The sequence below is a fragment of the Ambystoma mexicanum genome, chromosome 5p (assembly GCF_040938575.1).
Source record: "Ambystoma mexicanum isolate Mex_15411 chromosome 5p, UKY_AmexF1_1, whole genome shotgun sequence".
NCBI lineage: Eukaryota > Metazoa > Chordata > Amphibia > Caudata > Ambystomatidae > Ambystoma > Ambystoma mexicanum.
This window is the reverse complement of record NC_090930.1, coordinates 578,937,308-578,956,950: the sequence shown is the minus strand read 5'-3', so window position 1 is coordinate 578,956,950 and position 19,643 is coordinate 578,937,308.

The following is a 19,643-nucleotide window of genomic DNA, read 5'->3' as shown; positions in this document are numbered from 1 at the left end:
CACAGTGAGCAGAGAGACCACGTCTGGTTGCCCCCAGGTAACCTAGGATGACCAACCCCAAGTTCCTTACAAATATTTGAAAAAAGGTAGCAGGCGCTCCTCTCCAGAAAGAACATGGCATGATAACCTGTTCTGTGATGAGAGTTTGCAGCACACGCTTTTTGCTCACTGTACCTTTCACAGACGGGAAATAACAATTTGCATATCAGTCTTTGTCCCGCCCATATGGGCAGTCCAGCACCGAAATGCTATGGCAATTCCTCTCTGAACAAGAGTTCCACCAGCAACCCCATACATGTGTTTCAGCCTTGTTGGGCCTCATCAGTAAGGTGAAGCTGAGCCTCTCTGAGCACAGTGAGCAGGAAGACCACGTCTGGTTGCCCCCAGGTAACCTAGGGTGACCAACCCCAAGTTCCTTACAAATATTTCAAAAAAGGTAGCAGGCGCTCCTCTCCAGAAAGAACATGGCATGATAACCTGTTCTGAGATGAGAGTTTGCAGCACACGCTTTTTGCTCACTGTTTGTGGGTCTGTTCAAAATGTTCAGCATACTCCCCAACCTGCTCCAAGCCTTAAATTGGGCATGTGGGTAGGTTCCATGGTGTAGACATTGTAAACAGTATTAAATATGCATTTTAGTAAATAAAAATTAAGCAAGCTGCAATGCTTACCTCTGCCATGTGGCACTTCAAGCTGTAGTTCTACGTTTGTGGTTCCTTAAGTTCAGCGGTTCTCTGCTGTAGATCGGGACACCAATAATGTTGCTGCACAATCTCAACGCTCCAACTCAAAGTATCTGGAACCGATTTAGGGGATTCATGCTTTTCTCATGGTTAGCTTATTGTGGCTTGTTCCAGAGTTGGAAACAAGGGACGATTTGTTCACACTGTTTCCTAAAGGAAAGACTAGAAATATTTTCTACAAGGAAGCATTGTTTTACTTCATTAAATAAACTTCAAACTAGGACTGATGTAGGAATTACTATCACAGCACGGGTACACATGCTTGTATGCATATATGTGTACAATAGGTAGTTCTTAAAAGCACTGTTTTTGTGGTATATTTATTTTGGTTTCTAACAGAGTTATAAAGTTGACTGAATGTTCTCAATTACGAGTGCATTTCCATCAGCAGCTTAACGTACTCCATCGTATCTATAAATATTATACATGGAAAACTGGATGTTTTTATTGAATATCCATGTATGTTTGTGATCTCTGATGCAAGCAGAAAGTACTTTATTCACATTTCTCAGTGAGTTCTCAATTTTGAAATTAAATTTGGTGGTCTACGTCCACGTTTGCCGATGAGTTATGTTGGAAAAAATGAAGGTTGTATAATCAAAGAGATTTTCCAAATCTTGTTTCATAATCAAAGACAGAGACATGCCTCGTACATCCACCAAACTATTAACTGCGCAATTAATGAGTATGACATGTAGCTGCTCTCTGTTTCTCATAGGAAATGATATCAAAACATCTGGCACCATCGCATTCCAAACCATTTAATTCTTAAATCTGGTAAATTCAGGTCAATGTCAGTATGCAGGCTTTCACAATAGATCATTCACCAAAACACACATGAATGACCTACGCCACACAGTTTTACCTTCAGCCATCATGTCAGTGCTCTGTCACTGTTTTCTTTAAAATACATGCAAATTTGTAATTCAAGTATTAGTTGCTGGTATGCATGGAACATGCCACTATTTCTGTGTTTGTAATTGGTAGTTTTGATTGTTTTAATGATGTTCTTTTATTTGATAGGTTGAAGTGAAAATGTATCATTCATTTTATTACATTGGGATATTTAGTCCTCCTTCATTATTATTTTTTGTGACCAGTTTCATAGGTACCATTTTGACTTGAACTGTCATTCTGATTGCCAAAAGACTACTGTGCTGATGATTTATGGTTGGCTCTTTTGAAAATCTGTAGATCTTTGGAGAACTTGACAGTGAGTGCTACAGGTAATGTTTTTAACCAGTTACATATTTGAGTGACTGCCTTATTTGAGTAGGATAAAACAAACATAATTCTTCTTTCATTGCTTTCGTATTTAAAGTTAGAAATGTGGTACCTGAGAAAGGTTATACTTTTCTGTATATGTGCGTCTATAAACAGTGTTTCTGTCTTAAATTGTATGGTCAGTAATTGTGTACAATTAGAATCTAATAATAATAAATAATAATAATCTAGCACTATAAAAGGTGTTGGTAGTTTATTGTTATGCCCGGATATATAACAAGGAGAATGTAGTATTTAGTTGTGAGATTACTGAGCAAAGAAAGGTAGTTAATATAATAAATAGTGAACTGCAGCGCATATGTATAGAATAGAACTAATGTTAAGAAGTAAGCAATACTAATTTAAAATTATAGAGAGAAAGGCATACAAGAGAAAATCATACTAGTCTAAGATATCAGTGTTAGTACTTTACTACTAAAAGGTACATTTTGAATATTATACATAAAGATTGGGGTATAACATGGGTAGGGTGCACTATGATGCACTATGATGCCAAATTATAGGTATTTTATTTGCAGCAATATCAGCATATGGAAGTACCCCTAACTTCATAATCAGTTACAGAGAAAAATAGAATGATGCTGACAAGTTGCGCTGTAACATTAAACATTCATATACTTGACTAAAGGCCTCATTCCGAGATTGGAGGTAGTCATGGCGCTATTTGCGCCATGACTGCCTCCAATAACGGGACCCAGTCCGGTGTGGTGCATGGGGACTTACCAGTCTAGTCCGACCCTGGCGGGACCGGTAAAGCTCCATTGAACCAACCATTCCCCATTCCCATTTGAGCCCTCATAGGGCTCAATGGGAATGGGGAAGGCGCTATTCACGGGCCTGCTAATAGCAGGCCCGTAATTAGCAGCCTGGTCCCCGAACGGGACCCGTACGTGACGTGTGTTCCGACCACACGTCCCTTGCGGTTTCCCGTTAGGGGACCTCGGAATCGGGCAGTAGGGGATTACCAGCACCAGTCTCCTTGCCGGTGCCCGGTATCCCCTACCGCCCGACTCGTAATGACCCCCTAATTCTCAAGAAAAAGTAGTTCATCAATAAATTGTCTATGAAAGTATTTTTAATTTTGTTGTTAAAGACAGCCAACACGTGTTTTGACCTTGGGTCACCTTCAAGGCTTTAAAATATTAATTGTACCATACACATAATAGTTACGAAAACATGTGTAGTGTTGTTCATAAGAGATACAAATTACCAAAAATGATACATTATCCATCAATGACAAAAAATTACATACCCATGATGAGGTGGCAGAAGGATAGGCAAGGAAAAAGCAAAACAGAACTCATAAGTCATTTACACACCTTTTGTCAAAAAGATTTGTGTGCAAGACCCAGTCCTAAACCTGTTAAGACTAAAACATGAATTCTAATAAATGTATTCATGTTGCATATATTAGAAGTGAACAATAGGTTATCATAATATTGCATCATCAGTCATGTGCTATCCCATAGAGGATCTGCCAGTTCATATCTCCAAGTATTATATTGTGCCAATTTAACAAATAACCCTACACCAAGGGCATACTTGAGGTGATAACTACTTATTATTGCATGTGCCTGCACCTTCATTCAGTATATAACGTGATAATGATCTCATTGATGCTCGTGCCACGTCTAGATTAGTCTATTGTGTCTACTCACCAACTTCATCTGTCGGTTGGTATCTAGTGAAAAGCACTTTTAGTATTGGTGCCCCCCCCCCACTATATTGTTCTTAAACCCTCTTTAGCACCTTAGGGGATCACATACCCCTGTTGAGCATTTAAACTGCAAGCTGTCAAATCTGAGCTAGAGCTACATGTTAAGTCCCTTGGTTTCCTCATACTGTCTTCAAATCCGAATGAGTTAGACAAAGGTGCATCCAAAAGATTTAAGGATTAATATGTCAAACATATATATGTATCTCCTTCATTTAGATATATGTGCCCCTTGGCCTTATCTAATTCTATTGCTCCCGTCCTGGGGATTCAATATGAGTATTTTGGTATGTCCATTCAGTGGCTACTGCTAATAATCTCTATTATGCGTCTATATCAAAAATAGAATTATAATGCAGATGTAGTCTATTTTATCCATTCCTTTTGCATAGCGGCATTGTATAACAAGCAGTGGGTTATTCAGAGAATGAGGTATAGGAATGCAAGATTTATTTCATGACACTCTCTTACCAGATGTTCTGATTTTGATTATCTTTGCTTGATGGGAAGTTATCCCAGTATAAGATAGATTGAAAAGATTCCAAAAAGCTATTGGTTCATCGGTTCTGATACCTGTTAAAAATTAGAGTAGAAGATTAAAACATACCCTTCATTTGGGTCTGCTCTCCTAAGAGTCCCCGTGACCAACCTTCAACAGGATACTTATATTTTAGAATCTAAATTGTCCCAAAACCATGAATCAATAATTAGGGCTATTCCTTCAAAAAAAATGTCCCTTACCATAGATTAAGTATTTCAACTGTGGGATCTAACCCACGCGGTGTTGCCATGCAGCACGCTCAGGCGCCATTCTGAATAATGTTTTTATATGTAAATACTGCACATGACATCATGCGTTGCACATGTGATGTCATGCCGTTCGGTTTGTTTATACCACGGGAATACGCATCAAACAATATTGTGTGTTGAGCTCGACAATATTAGTACAAAGTCCTTCTATAGCCAGTTGTCTAATAACACATAAAAGTAAGTATAAGCATTGGTCTCCAATTCCTTTAAAGAATCCATCTATTGTCCTCTAAGATATCTGCAATATTGTCACTGGTGTCATGCCCACCATGTACTTTCTACCAAAGATACACAAAGCTTCCATAAATTGCCAGAGGTATAGCCCATTATGACTGGAATAGGGTGGGCCACGGAGGGGCTATCACAATATATAGACAGTGTGATCAAGAAACATGTATTGTCACTTCCTTCATAAATTAAAGATAGCACCCACGTTCTTCAGATTCTATCAGACACTGACTGGAGGGAGGATTATTGGCATGCAACTGTGGACGTTACGGTTCTATACACCTCAATCAACCATTATCTAGCATATTGGTCCATTGACCGGACTTTTCTAGAGCATTCAGCCTCATACCATTTACATGTGGAGATGCTTAAAGGCTATTTGCGCTTTACACTAGACAATAATGTCTTTTAATTTGATTATTCATATTATGTCCAGATCGAAGGGGTAGCTATGGGGGCCAAATATGCCCCGACATTAAATAATCTGTTTATGGCTGATCATGAGCAGACATTGATGGAAAAGGGGCTAAATAAGAAAGGATAATATCCTCAACTGCCAATTACAGAACCAAAGGATTGTTTGGAATGCAACAGGTTTTTGTGACGCCACATGTTGAACAGCACTACGTGATGAAAATTGCAAGTACCCTGAAGACAGCACAAATACGGGATGTGATTAGTATTAACTTGATTGCATATTGAACAGTAATAATTGGTGCAAGAAACACATATACAGTGTTGGAACATTGTTATTTCCTCTATAAAAAAAGGAAGGTTTCATGTTTAGCTTGAAAGCAGACAAAACTAAGTAATTGTTCCATAAGGTGACCTAAGAGAAACTAACATTGTTTTGTTTCTCTCGGGTCATACTTATACATCAGTAGGAGACACTGTTGGTTCATGTGTGTATTTTAGATACATTTTTGAATAGGATGAATCATGAATATATTTGTTTTAAATATTGATTTGTTGATCACATTGGGCCTCATTACGACCCTGGCACTGACAGAATGAAGGGGGCCGGTACGGGACAGGCCCCCTTCATTCCGTCAGGGCCGATTACAAGGTTCCCTGCGTGACCTGGATCAGACATATGGTAATACCAGACGTCTTTTCCGGGTCCCGCGAGGGGAAGAGGGAGGTAACAACGGGACACTTGTAATGTGTCCGTTGTCACCTCCCTCCCCATTCCCATTGAGCCCTATGGGGGCTCAAATGGGAATGGGGAATGGTTCCTACAAGGAGGATTTACCGGGTCCTCCTATGTCGGAATGACCCGGTAAGTCCCCATTGCAGGAACCCGGTAATGGAGGCCAGTTTGGAGGCAGCCATGGAGCTAATAGCTCCATGGCTACCTCCAAACTCGTAATGAGGCACATTGTGTTTTATAAATAATAAAATATGCATATATTTTTTAAAAAACATGGAGGTCTACCTAAATTTATGTTAAATAGGTAGTACAAGGAGTGTCAGGGTGAGCCCGTAAACTAACTCAGAACGTGAAGGAAGGAAGCTGTTTTGTGGGTATCTGTATATATTGGGCCTCATTACATTGTAGGAGGTAACCATGGCGCTATTAGCACCATGGCTACCCCCTACTGCCTTCTGGGTCCGGGTAGGCGGTATAGGGACTTACCAGGTCATTCCGACCCTGGAGGACCCGGTAAGTCCCCATGCCAATTACCATTCCCCATTCCCATTCGAGCCCCCATAGGGCTCAATGGGAAGGGGGAAGGAGCTAATAACGGTACCGCTATTAGCGGTACCGTTATTAGCTCTGAAGTCCCTCAGCGGGTCCCATCCTTAACATGTGGTCTGACCACACGTTAAGGACGGGACCCGCTGAGGGACCTCGTAGTAGGGCAGTAAGGGATTACCGGCACCGGTGCCCTTACTGGTGCCAGTAACCCCTTACCGCCTTCTGTGTAATGAGGCCCATTGTCCTGACCCGTCCTCACCCACACAGCCCCTAAAAAGAGGACATCACAGCTCTTTATAGCTGACGATCATGAGCAGACACATGCACCAAGTAATGAGTAATTTAAGAACAATATTGTATTATGGAAACATTACATTGATGATGTTTTGTTGATATGGCACTGTACTAAAGATAGATTTGTGGAATACATCCAATATTTGAACATTAATAATTTGGCATAAAACTAACTGGGAATTGTGACAACTCTGAAATTGATTTCCTTGACCTACATATCTATGTAGTAGAAAGTTGTATTGAGGCCACAACTTTTCACAAACCGACTGAGGTCAATTCTACGTACCGGTAGGAGAATTGTGCACACCACAATTGCAATGAAGATCATACTTATGAACAAGAATATGTGTTATTGGCTGATAGATTTCTGGAAATCTACCAATAGCCAATGACCAATAGTGATGCCTACAAGAAAATTCAACATAAACAAAGGCACAGCATGCTCAATCCTTTTCATAAATTGGAGTCAAAGAGGACCAGTATTGATTTTATCATAAAGTATTCACAAGATGTCAATACCCTTTACAGAATTCTGCACACACATTGGGCACTTTTACATATGGACAAATATCTATTGCCCTTTTTGGATGAGAAACCTAAATGTGTCTACACAAGAGCCCCAACCCTTAAGAAGAAACTTTGCCCATCATGTTTGGACATCAAAACCATGAGTGGCAGTGACTGGCTCAAGCCTGTGACAGGCTTTTATAAGTGTGGTACCTGCAGCATGTGCAGGCATGCACATCTGGATTTCTGGGAATTTAAGGATATTGGGAGATCCTCCATTAAAATCAAAGAATGTATGTACTGTCGAACAGCCCATGTGGTTTATGCAATCATATGTTTCTGGCAGAAACTATGTGTGGGAAGCACCATAAGAGAGCTCCGAATTCGAATTAGAGAACATATGCCAAGTCTGAATAAGCAAGATCACCGACTTCCATTTAGCCATCCAATGGCAGGAGTCACATCAAATGGAAGACATGAGGGAATTTAAATGTATATGCCTAATGAAGGCACATCTTAGTAACAGGGGTGGGAACCTTAAACTCAAACTTCAACAGATGGAGGCAAGATGTATATGCCTTTTGTGGTGTGTCACAGTGGGGCTCAATTCGGAGCATGAAACTAATGTTTTTCTATGATATAACATGCAGATTTGATGTTTTTTTTCAATATGTCTTATATGTACACTTGTATATAGATACCATGAGGGGTCTTCCAGGCTTATATATCCCAACCCAGGTATAGAATTATGAACCACAACATCATACTTGTAATATTTTATATCAATACATAACTAGCAATTTTATCATCTCTAATCCGTAAACAGGATGCCTGCATGGGATTAAAAAACATGTAAATGTGTGCTGGATCAGACTGTAATACACATCTCATCTTGGATACATATGTAGCATCAGTGCAGCTATTTAAGAAGGCAATAGAACCTTTTAATAACCAGATTGGAGGGTATGTCTAAAACTATTACATGATTGGCCATAGAGGGACATTCTATTTGAGTGAGAGTCAGTGAGAGGACACTGATCATACAATAACTAATATACACTAACAATATTATCATTTTATATCCGCAAGCAGGATGCCTGAATAGGACACACACGTAAATGTGTGCTGGATTAGAACAATTCACACTTCCCATCCTGGGTACATATGTGGCATTAATGTAGATATCTAAGGAGGTAGTGGAACAACTTATTAACTAAACTGGAGGGTATGTCAAAAAATAGCACATGATTGACTATAGAGGGATATCCTATTTAATTGATAGGACGTGTTATAACTCAGATTATACACTAATGTGAAGCGAAACGCAACTATGTTATCAGATTGGTCCAAGTGGATTAATTGATTGTAGTGTTAAAACACAGATTATACATTTAGTATGATCTGTTTGTACGTTTGGTATGTGCCATTTGTGTTCAGTTTTATGCAAATAAAAATCGAACCAGCGCACATGTTATTTCCTTTCCCTTCCCCTGCTCTATAGACCAGCCCTGGTCCCTCCTGTCTCCCAACCCCTCCCTGATTGGTCCTCCTCCCCTTTTAACACCACCTCCCAGGGCAGTCCTCTGCCCGTGCAGCCCGGCGGCTAAGGGCCCAAGGCAAAGATCGGCTCCTGAAGTAGCAGCTCCAGTCAGTGTCTGCAGGTGTCATCAAGAGAGGCCAGAGGACAGCCACTAACATACACCAAACCCTAACTGCTACTCTCCACCTACTCTGGTGCATTCATGCATGTAATCAGCACACCCTTCCACCTAGTTAGCCCATGCCCTGAGCCAAAGAGAAACCTACAGTGCCACACCCCAGCAGCCAAACACCGCAGCAGCGACCCACAACTACAGCCTTCAAGCAGTGGCTGCAAAGTCACCCTACCTAAACTAGAAGTTTCAACAGGCCACAGTACCCTGACATGATTTGTGACCAACAGGCTGCTGTCAACCAGCATCAACAGATAACATAGGAAACATTTTCTATCTACAACATCTACAGACACCGTCATACAAAACATAGGCCTCTCTCCAACTATGCATGACCCTTCCAAGTGTGCTTCCCTGTATGATGAAACTGCATTTTGAAATGTAGGCCTCTCTCCCACTATACAGGACTCTCAAATCTCAGTGTGTTTTCCTGTACCAAACTGCATTGAGAAACTTATTCAGCTCTCCCACTATACAGAACCCTTTAAGTGTGCTTCCCTGTATTCTAAAACTGCATTTTGAAACTGTATTTTGAAATGTAGGCCTCTCTCCCACTATACAGGACTCTTAAATCTCAGTGGGTTTCCCAGTACCAAACTGTATTGTGAAACATAGTCCTCTCTCCCACTATACAGGACCCTTCTAAGTGTGCCCCCCGGTATTTTGAAACTACATTTTGAAATGTAGTCCTCTCTCCCACTATACAGGACTCTCAAATCTCAGTGTGTTTTCCTATACCAAACCGCATTAAGAAATGTAGGTCTCTATCCAACTATACAGAACCCTTCTAAGTATGCTCCCCTGTATTATGAAACTGCATTTGAAACTGCATTTTGAAATGTAAGCCTCTCTCACACTGTACAGGACCCCCATTCTAGGTGTGTTCTCCTTTACCAAAACTGCACTGTGAAGCTCAGGGTCACTCCCACTATACACGTCACTCAAGTCTCAGTCTGTTCCCCTGTACCAAATTGCATAGTGAAACTTAGTCCTCTCCCCCACTATACAGGGCCCCATTCTAGGTGTGTTATCCTGTACCTAACTGCATAGTGAAACTTTGGCCTCTCTCCAGATATACAGGACTCTAAAATCTCAGCGTGTTCTCCTGTACCAAACTGCGCTGTGGAACCTAGGCCTCTTCACCCAATACAGGACTCTCAAGTCCAGGTGTACGCTCCTATACCAAGGTGCATTGTGAAGCCTGGACCTCTCTACCACTGTGCAGGACTCTCAGGTCTAGGTGTCCCCTCCCGTACCAAGATGCTTTGTAGAACCAGGGCCTCTCCCACTATGCAGAACTCACATCTGGGTGTGTTCTCCTGTACCACACTATACCTAGGTGTGCTCCCCTGTGCTTGAACTGCACAGTGAGACCTGGGCCTCTCCACCACTGTACACAAAATTCAATTCAAGGTCTTCCCACTTCTAGCTTTATACTGTTAAACCTTCTACACTGTGAAGCCTGAGCCTCTCCCGCTTTCTAGGTTCCTAATCTAGGTATTCAATTGCTTCCTGCTATTCTGAGAGGCCCAAACCTGATACTTCATCACTGCCTGCCTTTTGCAAGGAATAAACCCTCTCCCGATAGCTAGGTGACTCAATCTTGATCACTGCCTCCACTTGTGGACCCTGGACGTCCCCACTGTTTTCCAGGGGTCAGGAATCGAGCTGTTCAATCATCACTTGGCTCCCGCCAAAACCTACATCCATTCGGTCATCTGATATCCTACACCCAACAGTATTATCACATTGTAAACCACCTGTAAAACCTAGTCTCTCCACCTATTGCTTCTCATTCTTCTGGATATTATCAGTTCCTGCCACAATTGAATCCTAGGAACCCGACACCCCAGAACACCCAGCAACCCCCAAAACCATTAACTACTACCATAATCCCCACCCTAGTTTACCTGCACCCTTAGCCCATAACCAGCCTCACCACCCACCAATGTACAATACTCTGTAGGATAGCCATCCCGCTGTAAGAGGAACAATCCTACCCAATCGACTGAACAAAGACACAGCCTCAGAAAGCATCCAGACACCACAAATTAAGAGGATTAAAATCCACACTAGCCTGGCACAAGGCACAACAGTTCGACAACTGCCTCTGTAAACTCAACACCCAGACCAACTCCTCCCACCGAGGACCCAAAATGCCCTGAAGCAGAATTGGACGCCGACAAAGAGAAAAGGAATGCTGTATAAATAATACGGATACACAAGTGCAACGGCCCGAGTAGAAGACAACTTCAATACAGAACACACCCCGCCAAATAATACTATCGACAGAACAAACATTGTAAGAGAAAAATCCTTATACCTTACACCGTACCTCGCACCAACCATAGAACCTAGATACTTCAACAACACCGACATTTACAGATGGATAAAGAACCCCCACGAAAAACAGAATGAAAGACGGGTGGTCCCAAGAGAAGAGAATGGGATGATGCCAACACCCTTACTCGCTATTTCACAAGAACAGAAGGACACTATTGATACCCACATCAAATGACAGCAACCCAATTATCAATCTCACAGACCGATTCAATGATGAAGCCGCCTTCATGGAACCTCAACCATAAAAGCACCCCAACTGAACACCGACAAATCAAAACAGGGAACAACAAATTAACCAAATCACACAAAAAAGATCCACTGCAATCTAATTAACTCAAGGTCAATGTCCAAACATGCCACCAAAATCTACGACCTCCTAATTGACAGAGGCATTGACATCCTATTCGTAACCGAAACATGGCTAGATGTCAACTACAATATCACCCTCAATAATTGCCTGGCTGATAGCTTCAAGTGCGTCCAAGCAAACAGGAAAACCAAAAGAGTTGGTGGACTGGCAATTAACCTCAAGGAACACTTGGAAATAAAAGTGGAAGACCCATTAAACATCGATAAATGCGAATCCCTAATCCTCCAGCTATCAATAAATCCCATAACAAACATTACATTCATACTGCTATACACACCACCGACTTTAGAAGCTGCCTTTGTAGACACCTTCATACAAGCAATCACCAACCTAGCTTTCGATCATAACCACCTGATTATCCTCAGAGACTTCAACATCTGTTTCAATGAAGAAACCACAACCTCACAGAAATCTCTCACTAGCCAACTAACAACAATAAACTACATCAGCTAGTCAAAGGAGCAGCCCACACAGCAGGACATACACTGGATGCAATCTTTGTCAACACAAAATGAATTACCACTTCACCACCAATTCAGATCCTCTGGAGTGACCACCTCATCATCCTCTTCATAATCACACTGCCCTCTGCATAACCAAGCTACCGGTCATCATGAAAAGAAACTGGAGAACCATAAAAAAACTCAAATTTAACAGAACTATTAGAGATCCCCAAACCAATAGCAACAACTATGGATGTAGCTGACCTGGACACTAAAATAGATATACTTCGCAACTGGATCACAACAACAATTGACGAGATTGCCAAAGAAAAACCTTTTAGTCCATCCCGCAAAAGAACAACAGCAAAATGGTTCACCCCACTACTAGGCGCCATGAAAAGGAAAAAAATGAAAACTAGAACTAGAATGGAGGATCAATAAAGACTACAGAAAAAAATTCAAAATTCAACAACATGCCCATTCATACAAAAAGGTAATAAAAAAAAGCAAAGAGAAATACTATGACAACAGAATCCTCAAAGCACCAAACACCCAAAAAGAACTCTTAAAATCATAAACAAAATAAAAAACCCACCTGGATGCAACAACACTCCAATACCTGCAGACCATTTCAAAAACAAAATCATGACCATCCAACAGTCCATGCAAAACAGACCGTGCAACCACAACACTGAGGACACCCACCGCTATCAGTGGAGACATTCATCAAACTGGTAAATTAAAGCAACAAATCAGGCTCCCCGCGGATCGCTGCCACTCTGAAATTTACAAATCAATCCTCTCACAAGGAACACCATTGGAATCAATCTCAAATTTTTAACCCTGGATCTTTTAATATGTCAAACTGCACTTGTCGAGGTGCAATGGTTTTTAATGTGTCCCAGTGTTTTTTAAAATAGGGCAAACTTTGCCCTAGTGCTAATACCATGCTAACTTTGCACTTGCACCAGGCAAAGTTTCCGTAATCTGGACCCTGATGATAATTGTTTGATCTTCCTAAAAGCAGAACAGGCATGCTGACACGTGTCTGCCCTGGAACATTCACAAGGCAGCTGCACTGCCGGGAAGTTCTGCTAATAATGTTGTGATAACAAAATGGGTCAGAATCTCAAAGTGGTGAGATGCCCTTCTTTGCAATCTTTACATTTTGCATAGTTAGAAGTCCATCCAAAATGTATAAATGAAATGTTCTTCAAAATGTGCAGAACACAATGACAAAGGCACTAAATAGCACAGACTTAGTGGGTTTTTTTTGTGTGAATTAGGCCCATTTAGCGTGGTGCAAAGAGTACCTTTGCAGTGCAAAGTCACTTTGCACCGGAAAAATAAATTTTTGATCTGTGCTGCGAATTAGGCCCGGTTCAATGAGTTTGTTGGCAGTGCAAATTCAGTTTGCACCACGCTAAACGTACAATGAATTAGGCCCTTAGTCTCGCCTTCCCTAACAAAATGTATGCCTTAATTGTGGGATCTGATTTACATTTCATAAAATATTTACTGGTGTAGTTATTATTATTGTAAATTGAAGAAGGCACAGTAGGGTATTGTGGCCAACGCAACATGTTACAACGTGGTAATAATATGTACACATTTTCTGCTGTGTAAACTGCCTTCCCAATTTGCACAACACCTTTCAGATCTTTACCAAAGAACAGTTCCCACGTTGTATTATTCTTTTCCATATGTTACCTTTTTCGGCACATTCCTTTCTCCCCTCTATAGAATCTGTCCCCCCTCTACTCTGCATACTTCCTTCTGTTCGTGGCCTGTACCCCACCCAACGTTACAGGCAATCAAGGATACACTGACTGTGCATGCTCCTGAAGTGGTATCATTAACCCCTTAAGTGCCAAGGACGAGTATGCTCGTCCTTTTTGCATATAATTGCATAATAGCCTGGCACTTTCTGGCAGTGTTAGCTCCTGGTGGATGTCTGAGATGTCTCATATTATATACACCCCACCGGAGATATTTCCTGTGTTTCCTCACTACCACAATACACATCACCCAATGCACTTTGAATTCCCACACACGGTTGACCTTTACCTGGTAAGCATCCAGAAATCAATTTAAACGAAGGCGTGAAACAGAAATAACATTCTTCAATAGGGAACGAATTCTCCAATTGAAATGTGTTTGTTTCTTTTGAAGACAAGTCCTCGATGGGGCAGAAAATGAGGCACAATATTCATGAAGCCCCATTATATGAATTGAAAGGTAAGTGGCATGTGCGCTAGAAGAGAGACACCAGCCAAACTTCCAAACACATGCACCAAATCGCAAAAACAACCTTAGTCACAAAAATATAGCAACTTATTTCAAATCTCAAATACCCTGAAACGTACCATCTATCAGGAAAAGGGCCAAAGTAAATGCGCAGCGTGCACGAATAGTCAAACCTCCTGACAATGGCTCATCATGGACTGCCCACACTTGCCCTTGCTCACAATACAAGAAGGAGTAGATGGTCTTCCACAACTGCACCTCTATATTTGGAATTGCAGATAAGGACGTCTATGGCACCAACAGATTTCTTCATATGTCAACCTGGAGATGGTGAGGGAGTGGAGAAATACTTTAAGACCACTCATCCTCTGGTTGAAGGTGTTAGCAAGCCTTTCCTTCCAAGACTCTGGGTCATTTCAGCAGACCACATCTATCAGAGCTGGCACATCCAAGTCCACCCAATCCCAGTGCCTTCATGGGGTGCTAGAATGTTTCCACAACCACATTCAAATGTCCTGTATTGTGCAGGCAAGGAAAGCAGTCGCCCAGGTGGTCTATGCCATAATATATTCCCCCAGAGTGCTTGGAGCCATTGACTGCACATATGTGGCACTGCAACACCCCGAAAACACGAGGCATATTTACATAAAGCACAAACATTGGCATTCCAACAATGTGCAGGTCATCTTCAATGCAAATGACCAAGGTACTTCCTCCACCATTCTCCTCTCCACCAGGACCTGTACTCCGGAACCTTTGTCAACATTTGGCTGACTTGGTGAGTAATAACACACACACACACACACACACACACACACACACACACACACACACACACACACACACACACACACACACACACACACACAGACACACCCCCCCCCCAACCCCCCCCCACCCTCCCCCCACCCCCCCATGCACGTACCACAGGAAGAAAGCCAACCAATGTTCCATATACCATAATTTGCAGGGGGATTCTCATTACCCACTCTTACTATTACTCCTGACATGCGTCAGGAATAGATCTACTCCAGGTGATAACAGGTACAATGCAGCACACATTCCCACAAGGGACCTAATTAAGTGCTGAAATCACACTTCTTTAGCCTTTATCACTTGGTCAGTGTCTTCCTATACACACCACCAATGGTATGCAAGATCAGCTAGCGGGTTGTGTGTTGCATAACATAGTAACACATTGCCGACTATCTGTGTAGAAACATGAGTGATTGCACCCAATTCACATGCTTCACTCATACCCTAGCAGGGAAAAAGGAACATGGAGAAACCACATGCAACCACGTGGTTCATGCGTTATTTCATGAAACACACACTGTATGATTCTTGAAAAAATCTATGGCTATATGATGGCTTTCGATTATGACAGAGGGCAATACTAGTCTGACTAACATAACTCTGTAAATTAGCTCCCCCCGGAGGGGAAATAGGTGTGTGCATAACAGAAAACAAACTTCCAGCTCATCTGCCTCAACAGCCACAAACATACCAAAACCAGCAAAGGGCACAGAGACCACATGGAATATGCAAGCACCACCCATGCACAACATAGAGACCACATGTAGTGCCATCACATCATCCAACCTGCAAGAAAACACTTCCAGAACAACCTTTCTGCACACACCTAAGAAACATGCACATATCAAGAGACCATATACTAGGACCTACACTTGAAGGGCTCAACTGTTAACTCTCTGTGTCAAACGTGCTGCATTACTGGAAAACATACTACTTACCCACACATACACAAACGTTCAGGACTCTAAACCTGCCTTTGTCAAGTGGAGGGCAGGCTGTGGGGGGCCAGCAGAGACTCCAGGACAGTGAAATAATGGGTTCCTCTGAATGCCTATGGCAGTAGGATTTGTCACGTGAAATAAGGGAGCATATCTAACGTCAGAGATGATTGCTCAGCAGCTTTGGGACATTATCAGGCAAAGAGAGGAGGTCTGCAGAGGGTGCGCACAAAGGTGTAGCTGTGGGTGCCTTTATGAGGCAGTAGGAGGACTAGAGAAGTGCAGTCAGGTCTGCAGCATGTGCTACAGCATTGGCAGTGGCTGAGGTAGAGGAAGGCATAGGGTGTATTCGGGCTACCATCATAGAGGATTCACTACAGTTGAATATATAATTGGTGAGCAAAGGAGGCTGGCCCTAGAACAGCTGAACATTGAGAGAAGGAAGACGGAGGGAGGCTGTTGTTTAATTGTATGTGTGGGGTTTTTCTTTGGGTTTACAGTTTGATTGGCATTGTCTAATGTTTCTGACAAACATATGTTAACTGAAATTGTATGTTATTTTTTGCCTGTGAATACAGATTTTTAATATCATCCAAATCCATACTGTTATATTGTTATTGCAGCATGTGCTGAATGTGTAAGCATGCTGAGAATGGTTGTGTGAGTGGAAAGGGAACAATCGGGGAGTGCCACCAATTTAGCTTCAGGGGATGTCCAAAGAATCAGGTGAGTGTACTGTGAGTATGAGTTGGGATAAACTCAGCTTGAGTCAGGATTGGAAGGTGTGTGAAGCTATATTTGTTTTGGGGAGGTGAAATTTCTGGAAGATGTGGGCCTTCAATCCTAAGTGGTAGACGTGAGGTAGCAAGTAAGACATTGAGAATGAGGATGTTGCAGTGTCCATTTGCACAGAAAGAAAAGGCTCTTATCCTTTTTCTTTCCTTCCTGGTCCTGTGCAGTTGAAGTCAGCACATAGCCTTGTTTCTTGAGCATGATTTCCTCACCTCTGGCATCTTTCCTGAGGCCTTTAAAATAGCACATGTCAAACCGCTTCTAAAAAAGCATCTCTCGACACCCTTGACCCTAAGAATTACAGGCCGATCTCCAACACCCGATTCCTCGTGAAACTCATTGATCGCCCTGCCTACTCTCAGCTCAACTGCTCCGTAGAATCCAACAAACTACTCAACCCTGCTCAATCAGGCTTCAGGCTGTGCCATGGAACAGAAACCACTCTGATCTCGATCTGGGATGATCTCAAGGTCGCAGCAGACTCAGATAAATGTGTAGTGCTGGTTCTCCCTGATCTGTCAGCAGCCTTTGATACTGTTAACCATTCTTTCCTCCTTGACTGACTCCATTCCCTAGGAATCCGAGGCTCTGCACTCAAATTGATTGCCTCCTTCCTCAACATCAGGAAATAAATCACTTTCCTCTCCCTTTTTGTCTCAACTCCTCGCACCATGAACACTGGAGTTACCCAAGGCGCCTGCCTCTCTGCTCTCCTTTTCAACTTCTATCTGACTACTCTACCAGGGATCATCCGCATGCACAACCTCACCTGCTACAACAATGCTGATGATACCCAAATTATCCTGAGAATTCCCAAAACAGGCTCCAATCCACGTCCCGACCTTGAAGCTTGCCTCAGAGATATTTACCAATGGATTAAAAGAAACCACCTCCTTCTGAACTCAGATAAATCTGAGATCATGGTGTGCAGCAACACTGCCCATCTCCCACAACCACTCCAATGCCCCCCCTGCCTTGGCACCCCCTTCCTACCTCCAATATAGTCAAAAACCTTGGCAGCACTATGGACCCTCTCCCACCCTATCATTAATGTGTACAAATCCTGTCACTACCACCTCAAACTCCTAAGACATATTTTCCCTTACCTCACCTACCCCAACAGACTCGCCGCTATTATGTCCATTGTTATGTTGACACTGGACTATGCCAACTCCTTATATGTGGGTGCACCGGCATACCAACTTACCAAACTCCAAAAAGCCCAAAATGCTGCTGCATGACTCCTTCTTGCTCTGGGACAAAGGAATCACATCTCCCCAACTCTCCACACCCTTCAGTGGCTTCCTGTTGGATGAAGGGCCACCTTCAAAATCCTACGCATTACCCACCGACTGGCCCAGCATACCTACAAGAAAAGATTACACCCTACCACCCATCACACACCCTAAGGTCAAGCACTGCCCTCTTACTAGTGATTCCAGCCTCCAATTCATCCAGGATCAGATGGTCCACCTTCTCAGCCTTGGCTCCAACTCTGTGGAACTTACTCCCACCGCACATTGGACACAACCAAGAATACAAGGCCTTCCGCAAAGCTCTAAAAACATGGCTCTTTCTGTAAACTATGATTAGGATCATCTAGAGCTGCTGAAACCCAACATCAGGAATCATGACTTCAACAACATTACTTTGGAAAGTAATTACAGATGGCCGACAAATGTTAGAGTCGGCTGACAAATGTCCAGCCTATCCGTTAGCATTACTACCTCAGTGTGACTACACTGGTGCGAGATATCTCCTGTCCTATAACCAAATATAATGCCTAGATCTACCCTGCAACCCACTAAACCACAACCAGAGACCTAGAAAATGGGCTCCTGAGACACATAGTGCTGAGCCTAAGAATAATGACTCTCTGACCAAGCAAAACATAATTTACTCTGGTCCTACCTGTGTATCTACCTCAGAGTGCAGCTACCAGGAAACATGAGGACAACCACTGCCAGCTCATCCAGATCCAGAATGTAATCCAGGAACAGTGCGCTCCTAAGAGTTAATCATTCACTGCAGACACTCACCTCTCCTACTGCTATGCTCACGGTCTACTTTACATCAACACACAATAGAATTTAGCTATATCCCTTGATCAATTTCGTACTCACTGCACCCATACGAATAATACTCCATGAACACCTCAACATCCTGCTAGAATGCAGCTATACCCCTCGGAAAAATTGGCCTAGCTATACACATAAACATCCAACAGAGGCCTAATTCTGCCAGAATGTAGTTTCTTCGACCAACCACCTGACTGCACACATTTGACTGATCGCTCAATACCAGCGCAAATAATGTTAGGATGCAGCTACCGTCAGCCAAATCACACTAGCTGCACACATACTGAGTGCCCTCAAGCACCCTATACTCCCCAACTCTCTCGCCTGACTTGGACTACGATCCCCAAAGGCGTTCAACCCACAAACGCTTTGAGATCATGCCAATGATATATAGGGCACTATATAAATGCCACATAACAATAACAATAAAAATTGCAGGCCTCAAGGAATGCAGATGTAGAGAGTCAAGATGGCCGCCAAGCAGGGAAGACGTGCGTGAGTGGAGCTCCATCTCCCGGCTCTGGGCCGCTAACATTAAAGACTGACAAAAAAGCTGCTGCAGCACCACAGAAGAGGTCGGAATCTGTTGGAAACACAAACAACATGAAAGAGGTGTGAAAGTTGG